The sequence below is a fragment of the Corylus avellana genome, chromosome 3, assembly GCF_965113065.1.
Source record: "Corylus avellana chromosome 3, dhCorAvel1.hap1.2, whole genome shotgun sequence".
Taxonomy (NCBI): Eukaryota; Viridiplantae; Streptophyta; class Magnoliopsida; order Fagales; family Betulaceae; genus Corylus; species Corylus avellana.
Window position 1 is genome coordinate 35,372,161 of NC_142492.1, and position 10,815 is coordinate 35,382,975.

General features: G+C 35.4%; 1 pseudogene; it reads right to left on the reverse strand.

Annotated features, from left to right (window-relative positions):
- Positions 1 to 6,416: 6,416 nt before the first annotated feature.
- LOC132175165 (stemmadenine O-acetyltransferase pseudogene) lies at positions 6,417 to 7,975 on the reverse strand (annotated as a pseudogene).
- Positions 7,976 to 10,815: the final 2,840 nt, after the last annotated feature.

Consider the following 10,815-nt stretch of genomic DNA (forward strand, 5'->3'; position numbering starts at 1 on the left):
CGACCCGCCAGACACGAATTTAGCCGGGTCTTAATCGGGTAGACCCGAACCCGATAAGCCCAAACCCAATACGTGCTAATTTCATGTCGGGTTCACGGGTCGTATCAAAATTGCCGGTCCTAGGCGCTCGGCCACTCTAGTCCTTTTGGGGCTGGCCGCGTGCCACCCCCAAATCTTATGGGGTGGCCGCACGGCCACTCCCAGCAAATCTGGGGTGGCCGCGCACCACCCCCAGATTTGCTGGGGGTGGCCACACGGCCACCCCATGGGCTTCTGGGGTGGCACGAGTCCACCCCTTGGCCATGGGGCAGCCGCGCGCCACCCCCAGATCTGCTGGGGGGTGGTCGCATGGCCACCCCATGGGCTTCTGAGGGTGGCACAAGGCCACCCCTTGGCCATGGGGTGGCCGTGCGGCCACCCCCAATAGATCTAGGGGTGGCGTGAGGCCACCCCTTTGCCATGGGATGGCCGCCGCCGGCGGCAAGCCGCCCCATGGGGTGGCTTCTCCTCTAATTATTTTTAAAAAAATAAATAAATAAATGTTTTTATTATTTATAATCAGGTGTGTTGGATTTATTTTTGAGTTTTGTGTTTTTAAATAATTTTAGACCCTTGAATATTTTGGATGGCTAAGATTTCAAAAAATGAGATTCTCCAATTACTCACAATTGGAGGGGATCCTGATCCACAAATTTCACTTAACAAGTACATTAAAAGCACTTCCAACTACCTATTGGGATTTGGTGAGGAGCATTTAAAACCTTTAAGGCTTTGGATATTATTCCCTCGAAATTAGAAGAATTCCAACTATACTTCTTAATGAATTTTATAATGTACCTTGAAAGCACTTCCAACTACCTATTGTAATAATGGAACCGGATTTTTTCCGGTTCAAAATAGATTGGAGAGTATCTAGTTAATGGTCATAATCTAAAGAGATTCTGAGACCATAAATGAGACATATGTTCCATTAATATAAATAATAATAAAATATTATTTATATTTTAAAAATAATTAAAAACAAAATATTAAAATATTAAAAGAAAATAATAAAAAATTAAGGGACGGATGACCACCCCATTTTTGTGATGCCACCCCCAGTTGGGCATGGAGGTGGCCGAACCACCCCCCAAGGGCCAAATCAAAAAAAAAAAAAAAAAATGATTTGGCCCTTAAGGTGGTTGATCCACCCCTAAGGGCCATGGGTGGGGGTGGCTTTGGCCACCCCAGTCCGGCCCTTGGGGGTGGGTTTGAAGCCTCCTTGGACTGGCCCTTAGGGGTGGCCAAACCCACCCCCATGGCCCTTGGGATGGTTTGGCCTCCCCCAAAGCATTTTCCAAAGTTCAACCGAATAAATTACTAGGAAAGTGAGGGGGCGCACATTGGACACTCTTCTTAAATCCCAAGACTTTCATTGTCAGAACTTTCCTAGACATTATAATTTTGGATAGTATCATAAACATTCACCAACATATGTGGCTTAGTTAATTATTCTCAGGTCTAGGCATCAAGCAATTTATATTTAAACAACATAAATAAAAAGAATAAATATATTCATAAGTTCATGTATTAAAGAAACAATAATTTTAATACTGAACAATTTAAATCACAAGACAAATAAAATTGTAATACGAAATTCTCAGGGATCAAAATTGATTTTGATCCTGCCATCAAGGAGTAAAACCACTCAGTAAAAATCAATTTCCTAACATCTTTTTGCTAGAATAAATCACTCAATATCGTAACCGTAATGATAATAAATATAGTAAATAAATATGACATAAATACCATACCTCATATTCTTACAAACTGGTGATTTGACCATTAAGGTTATGTGTCAAGGTTCGTTTCTTTGATCTAAAGAGCTTGCACTTTTATGGAGAAAAGATGGACGTACAAGAGGCAAAAAGAAAAATAAAATAAAGATGGGAACCTATTTCGAATTAAACAGAGCTTCAAATTCTCACTCAAATACAAGAAACACAATAGGCAATGATAAATTTCAAAGGAGGAAGATGATGACGAAGAGAAAATAAAATAATAGAGAGAAGTGTTTAATTTTCTTCATGCTTTGATTGATTACATTTTTGGGTATTTAATTATACAAGAAATTGCCAGCGTTAATGGAAAAGATGATCAGCTTTTCTTTGCAAGCTCACAAATTTCATGGCCGGAGCCTGGAGTTTCCTTTCTCAATTAATTAAAAAAAATATAAAAAAGCCTCTCAAACTAACATCTGTTTGCGATAGAACTTCATAATGTTCAAAATGTATTAAAGTAGCTCATCAAACTACCAAAATGTATAAAAAATGCCACTTATTTTTTTTATATTCCTATAATACCCCTATTCTTTTAACAAATAAAATAATAAAATAATTGTAAAAAAACCAAACAATTTGAAAAAAATAAAAAATTCTTTGGAATAAATAAATAATTAGTCATTGTAGTTGGCTTAAATTATAAATTGCTTCATGTCGTATGAAAGTAAAATCAAAGGTTCTTGAGATATTAAAAAAAAAAAAAAAAAAAATTTGTCCATTGAGTCAAATTCTATTAAAAAATTGTTTTTATTCGCCCATTGTTTTTTTTTGTATTTTTATTAAATTGTTTTTTTTTTAATAATTATTTTATTTGTTAAAAGAATAGGGGTATTATAAGAATATAAAAAAATAATTAAAAAAATAACCGTTTTGATACAATTTATTAGTTTGATGGACTACTTTAATACCTTTTGAATATTATGAAACTTTATCGCAAGCGATTGTTACTTTGAAGAGCTTTTTTATATTTTTCTCCGCCAATTAATTTGTAGTAGGTGAGTGGATAAGTTGAGGCCCTTGCTTTATTTCCTTTTGTCCTTGGATTCTCTTCCTTAACATTCCCTCTCTCAAGTTGGAGCAGATATTTATGAAACTCAACTTGCTTTTTTTTCTTTTTTTTTGCAATTATTAAGAAATGGCCCCATTTAAATTTTGAATTTGCAAAACTAGTACTTGATTTGATCGCCGGGAAAATAGAGAGAATTGGAGTTTTCCTTGCCTCCATTTTCTTAGCTGACAAACAATCTACAGGAACATACAGATATGTTATTTTTAAATTCAATTTTTTTTTTTTGGTCTGATACGACCACATCAAACATGTTAAAGTTGACACATGAATAAGAATAATTTCCTCATACACCTATCTGATTTGCTTTCAGTAGCTTAAATAGAAATAGATTACAAGGAAAGAGAAAACAAATGAAATGCAATCTGTACACATTACTGCGTACGTAGACCTACGTTACTGTGACCTACTTATTACTACGTACCTACGTTACTAGCATCCAGCTATATACATTACCGCCATGGATGTTACAAGAGATAATTCAAAGCTAGCCAAATACAACTAAATGTCTACCTTACAAGCAATCATGCGTCAAGATTATTCAAGGCTAACTAAATACAATTGAATGTCTGCGTTAAACCATGAAATGCATCTTTATCCAATGGCTTTGTCAATACATTCGCAAGTTGATTAGATGCAGGTATATATATATATCTTGAAGCAATGAGTTTGGACTGTAGCTTTTCCTGAACGAAGTGACAATCGATTTCTATATATATGCTTGGTGCGTTCGTGAAAGACTGGATTATTAGAGCATTCCCAGCAGCTTCCTTATAATTTTTCCTACATTTAAGCATTCAAACTACTTTTTGCTTCCCTATGTTAAAATACACCCCAATATCTCCCCTTAGAGCATTCACAGCAGCTTCCTCGTCATTTTTCCTATATTTAAGGATCCAAACTACTTTTTGCTTCCCTATGTCAAAATACACTCCAATAGCTTCCCTTAATCATTCTCTATATCATTAAAATATTATTTTTTTTATTTTACTTTTTTTATTTTATTCTTTTAATTTATTAAACAAACTTTCTCTCTCTCCATCATACTTCTTCCGGTAACCATCTTCTTCTTCCAAGGGTTTGTCAATCAGATTACCCAGATCAAAAACTCTAGTCCACAAAATAGCATCATCACCGCACTCTCCCTCTTTTATTTTTGTTTCAATTGATCAGAGACCCAAAACCCCAACCTCGTCGATAAAGCTAACTTTTTTATCAAACCCCGTTATCACTGATTTCTTGGATCACAACCAACCAAAATAAACAATCAAAATCCAAACAAAGCACAGTTGGATGGAAATGAAAAGAGGCGAGATGATGATGATGAAGACGACGTACAGATCGGGTTGGTTCAGCTTTGCCCAGAGGGCTGGTTCAGATTTGCCCAGGCGCTGCCCACTCCACGACGACGGTGGCTCAACCACCGTTCTTCAGTCTCTCTCTCTCGACTTGAACAGAACGATCACCATTCTCTCTCAATCTCGAACTTTTTCTCTTTTCGGTCTCCTTCCTACCTTGTGTAGAACATGGATAAAAGTTGAGAGGTTGAAGAAGATGGAGTTTTGATGTTTTGCAGAGAGGGATGGTGGGTTGACAGGAAAGAGACAGATGATGAGAGGTGTGCGGAGAGAGAAAAGAGTTTTTTCTTCAATTTAATAAGCATCTGGATCGCTACAGTGGAACCCAAAACGTTGGATTCTATTGTAGCAGCTAATGGTTTAAGGAAGCATATATGGAGTCTGCTATGGGACGTTATTTGCGATTTTTTGAGTATATTCCCTAAACATAGGGAACAAACTCTCTTATAGGGAGTCTGCTGGGAGTGCTCTTAATCATTCTCTATATCATTAAAATATTTATTTTTTAAAATTATATTATATATATGAGAGAAGAGAGAATTGTAAGAGGAAAGATGAGAGAGGAGAGAGTAGAGAGAAACATTTTTTTTTTTTTAATTTTATTTTAATAATCATAAGGATTGTAATAGTGGAACCCTATACTTTGGATTCCACTGTAACGATCCTCATGGTTGATGCTCATTTAGGGAATCTGCTGTGAGACATTTTTTTATGATTTTTTGGACATATTCTCTACACATAGGGAATAGACTCTCTTATAGGGAGTTTGCTAGAAATGCTCTTAGCGATGTGTAAGGCAGCTTGGTTGTCACAAAATATTGTGATTGGAGAAGAGTGAGAAATACCCATATCGCACAACAAATATTTTAACCATTGAAGCTCACATGTTAAAGTAGTTATGGCTCGATATTCAGCTTCAGCAGAAGACCACCAGGAAACTATAGCTTGCTTCTTGGTTTTCTAAGAAATGAGATTGGAACCAAGAAAAATGCAATAGCATATAGTACTAGATCGTCGAGTAACAGGACACCCCGCCCAATCTGAATCACAATAACCTTGCAAATGAATAGTACTCGATGATGATAAAAAAATCCCCTTACCAATAGAATGAGCCGTTCGAGGAAAATGCATAAACTAAGAATATTGACCGAATAATTAATATCAAGTCTTGTAACAGTAAGATATATAAGACGTCCCATCAATCAACGATAAGGAGTGGGGTCAGGAAGTAAAGTCCCATCATCTGGCGATAAACGCAAGTGTTGCTCCATAGGAAAATCAGAGACACGTCCTCCAATCAAACCAGTATCCTTGAGAATGTCTAAGATGTATTTCTTTTGAAAAGAAATATGCCCTTTTTCGAACGGGCAACCTCTGTGCCAAGAAAATATTTGAGCTTTCCTAAATCTTTGATAAAAAATTTCTTCTCGAGAAATTGCTTGAGCTGGTTAATAGCCAAATCATCGTTTCCTTAAATGATGATGTCGTCTACATAGACCAAGACAAAAGTAGAAGAATTGCCATTATAATTAAAAAACAATAAATAATCAGACTTAGATTGAGAAAAACCAGCTTGCATAATGGTAGATGAAAATTTTGCAAACCACTTATGTGATCTTTGCTTCAACCCATGGATAGATTTGTTCGGTTTACAAATCCGTGTCTCCCCCTTTCGGCAAAACCTAGGTGGAAGTATCATATATACCTCTTCATTAAGATCGCCTTGTAAAAAGGCATTATTAATGTCAAGTTGATGTAGGGACCATTGCTTGATGGATGCAATATAAAGCAAGGTTCCAACGGTTACCAATTTTGCCACATGTGCGAAAGTCTCATGGTAATCCAATCATTCAATCTAAGTAAAACTTTTTGCTACCAAACGGGCTTTATAACGCTCACAGAAGAAACAAAAGAATCTCTGTTTCATGGATCGAGATTTATGGAAATCCAACATAGAATCAAACAAACTAATTAAAATAAAAGTCTTCGTTTCTTTTTACGCTTAATTGGATGTTGTGTGCTGCATGTCATGACACTCTTATCTTATGTATCAATTCATCACCCACCTATTAATTCATGTCATATGACTCATATTAACCCATCTCCTATATTCAAATATTCCCCTCCAAATTAATCATTGAATCGAATCACAAGCTTACTAGTCCATATATATCAACATCAAGCATATTTAATTTTTATTCAAGTAAACTCCAATTAAATTTGGAGATACAGTACCAGAGAAGAAGAGCGAATTACATTCAGAATAATGCATGCGTGCATGAATTACTCCATTCGTCACCAGATAATTAAACAAATTAAGCATTGATTAAATAAAGTTTATTCCGACAGAAACAAATATATATATATTGGCCCCAGCTGCTAGCATTCAGTAGCTACTCAGCTATTTTCCAAGAAACAAATGGAAGGAGTTCTTCATCCCTGTCAAAAACGACAGCGTCTTCCTCTAATATGTTCACAGTTGCCTCAATTCCATGTCCATCTCTTGTACTCGTCAAGACGACAAGATTCTTAAAAGGCATACTGGGACAGCACGCCCAGGTGGGCTCCCCCCACCCAAAATCAACTTCATAAAGAGGAAACCTGCACCAACTTGTAAACTTATACAACTCCTCGTCACCCATCGAGCACACCTCCACCGCCTTCATCAGCGTATCCGGAAACTCATCGCTCTGTAGTTTCTTCACGTAATCACCGTCGATTTCTTTTATTACATGACTTAGTTTGATCGACAGCGTACGATCATCATCATGATCAAGCTGATGATCAAGCGGTGATAATACAGCCATGGCGAAGTACCAAAGATTCCCAAAGGAATGCGTTGGCAAGGGTGGGACCATCCTGGGGCGTAAGTTCACTGCATGAACAGCTACATGCACTATTGCTGGTGCCGGTTTTGATTTGTTTATCGCCATCAGACGTTTCCATATGAGCGCTGAAACCGCCTCAACGCGCGTTGAGGAAGCCTTTTCTTTCAGAGCTGCGATGCTTGATTTGTCGAACACCAATCTTCTTGTTACGATCTTTTCCTTTGTGACCTTAATGTCTCCCATGCCCCAAGGCAAATCTTTTGGTGGGAAGTACGTGGCCACATCAAATTTTGGACAGACATGATCTTCATCCGATTCCCCACGTGATGTAGCGCTCCAGGCGCCAAGAAATGTTGTGGCTGAAGCTCCATCTGCGATCCTGTGCGAAAAACACACACCAATGGCTACTCCGCCACATTCAAAGACATTATATTTGACAGCTAAGAGAACTTCATGGGTTCCAAGGGGTTCAAATGGCAGAAACTGGTTCAAGATTTCCAAGTTGAAGTGTTGGAGAACTTGTGATAAGTTGCAGGCACTTCGAGCTTCATAAAACTCGACCCCCTTATCGTTGCAGTCGATGAAGTGGTCTTCTTTGACGGATCCAGCCAAAGGGTAGAAGCTGTTGAGGGTTTGTTGTAGGGACTTTTTAAGGCGATTCTTGGCTTGATCAAAGTCATGGCCGCTCTTGGGTTGATAAAAAAGGATGATAGGAATATAAGTGGTGGGTGCAAGTTGGTCTAGGAAGGAACCTTTGAGGTTTCTAAGCTCATGGGGTGTTGGAGATGATGGTTTAATAATTTCCTTTGAGATTATTTCAACCTTCATCATCTCCATCTATAGATCTCTTTTATATTTAGACCAGAAGCTAACCCGCCCACTGAAGTTTTATGCTTTTCTAAAGATCGAGCTTGCAGCTAGCTTTTATAGAAATGAGATGGAGACATCTCTTTCAAATTTCAAGATGAAATAAATGAAGTAAATAATAAAATTTGTAAAGTAAATTTAATGGTTTAGTTAGAAACTTTGAATCACATGGACAATCGCATTAATTTGTAAGAAACTTTGAATCACTAATACAACATTCAAAGCTATAATTTGTCAGAAATTTAATGGTCCAACTGCACATTTCTGACGATTATTTGGAAAATCAGCAAAACTCTATCGAACTAAATATTTTATTTTCTAGAGATGCGTCCTTTTGTGAGGATTGCGACTTCTCTCTTTAATATCTTGATTTTTTCAAAAAAAAAAAAATTGAGAGGAGATGGTGGGGAGATGGGTGGGAGAATGCACAAAAGCCTTAATCACATGAGCTGTGTTTGTCAAAAGACTTGAAAAATGAAGTGAGCTGGAACTGTAACAGATTTAATTGTTGTGAGAAAAAAAGTAAGAATATTTTGTATGAAAAAGTGAAAAAAAAAAAAAAAAAAAAAAAAATTATTTTGTAGTGATTTTTTTATTTAATTTGAATAATAATAAAAAGTTATTGATGTGATGTAAAAAGTAAGAATGTTTGAGTTAATTTTGAGAGGAATAGTAAAAACTTTTTTTTGAGTCCCAAAGAAAGAGAGAGAGATGTGAGAGAGAAACCTGGGAGCAACGGCTAGGTCAGTGCTCCGAGACTAGAGGGAGTGGCGAGAGTGAGACGGGAGCGGCGAGAGAGAGAGGGAATGGCAAGAGTGAGGCGAGAGTGTGAGTGAGAGAGGAGGCAGCTACTGCTAGGTTAGAATAAGTTAGGGACCATCCTCTTACTTTTTATATCACATTAATCATTTTTTATTATTATTTAAATAAAAAAATCACTACAATTTTTTTATTTTTTATTTTTTTTTCATACAAAACATTATTAGTTTTTCTCACATCAATCAAATCTGCTACAGTTTTAGTCCACTTAATTTTTCAAGTTTTTTTTGGCGGATCCGACATACATGTATGATGTAGTTTAATCAATGATCAAAATTGAATCTTAAAGTTGACTTATTTTTAGAAGCTTTTAATATGAGAGAGAAAATAAAGAAAAATTTTAAGAAATTTAATCTTGACCATTGATTAAACTATAGCATATATATTGTTATTAAAATAATAGCATATAAGCCGAATTTTTTATGGCAAACACAGCCACATGCTTGTCCAACTTCCAACCAAAATTATTTATGTACACTAAAAACACTTCCAACAATTATTTTTTTGAAACGGGACAAAAATTGTTAATGTACGCTAAAAGTACTTCCAACTACCTATTGGCCCTATTGGCCATGGAATTTAGTGTGGTGAGTACGTAGGAGCATTTAAGACCTTTAGGCTTTGGCTACTACTATGCCCTCGAAATTAACTAGAAGAAATCCAAGGAGATCATGATTCAATTCCATGGTTCAGGTGTAACTGACGGTCAAGATTTACAAATAAATTTGAAATTCTTAAATTTAAGAAGAATTCGAGGGGACCATGATTCCATACATGGTTAAAGATCCCCTCCATTTTAAGTCAAATATAGAAATGTGATATATCATACTAATATTTTATGTTAGTGTGGCTGAGCCTAGTCTCTGCCACACGCGTCAACATAATGGGATAAAAATTTGCGAATGTATAATGTATAGTACTTTTAATTTAAAGAGGAAATTTTACTTAACCTCATTAAACTTCCATAACTTTTGTAATTACCTCCACAAGTTCAAAAAGTCTTAGTTTAGTATATTGAACTTCTATGTTTTTTTTTTTTCCAATGTCACCTATATGTTAGGGTTTTTTTTGTTAAATCATGTCAAAATTCCAAAAATAACTTTTTTTTTATAAAAAAATTGTAAAATTTTAGGCGTGTGTATTTTTACAAATTCCGTCAAATCCTGACCAATGCATGAATAATCTTTGCAATTTTTCTTCTTTTTCAACAAAAAAAATAAGGGTATTTTGATCATTTTGACACCCCTCTGTTGGAATTTAGCGGGAAAACTAACGGTGGGATGACATTGCAAAAAATTGGAAGTTCAAGACACTAAATTTGGCGTTTTTCAACTTTCAAAAATAATTACAAAAGTGATGGAAGTTGAAAGAGGTTAGTGAAGTTTTTATTTCAGCTTTTAAGATAAACAATGATTTAAAATATATGTTAAAAATCTGATCTTGATTTAATGATTTAATTATGTAAAGTTAAATTTAGTTGGAGGAAGCCTGTTGCTTAATTAAATAGTGGGGGTGGAAAATATCTTAATTATTGCACTAATTGTAAATTGCCTCATCAATTATAAATGAATAAAAATTACAGTACTCCAAGCATTTTTCTAAAATATTTGTTTTTTTTTTTTTTTTTTTTTGTTATCAAAACAAAAACACTAACAAACAATCCAAACATACTCTAAAAATACAAGAACAGTTTTTATCTTTATGTCAAAATACTTTATTTTTATTTTTTAATTCCCAAAACACATCAAGTTTAAGCCTGGCAGTCTAATCAACGAAACATCAAGCGATCAATTTATTATAATAAATTTGTACCAACTTTTTAGGCTATACTTAAATTTGTACCAAACAATTAGAAAATACTTAAATTTCTACCAACCTTTTAAGGCATCCTTCCCCACGAAATTAAGAATTAAGTTGGGCAGTCTTAATCATGAAACATCAATCAATTCATCGTCGGACGTACAAATATCTATCAACTTTTTACTATATATATATTTGTCCAAAACTTGATTAGCAAGAGGGATAAACCATATATATAAGAAAAGCAATATGTAATC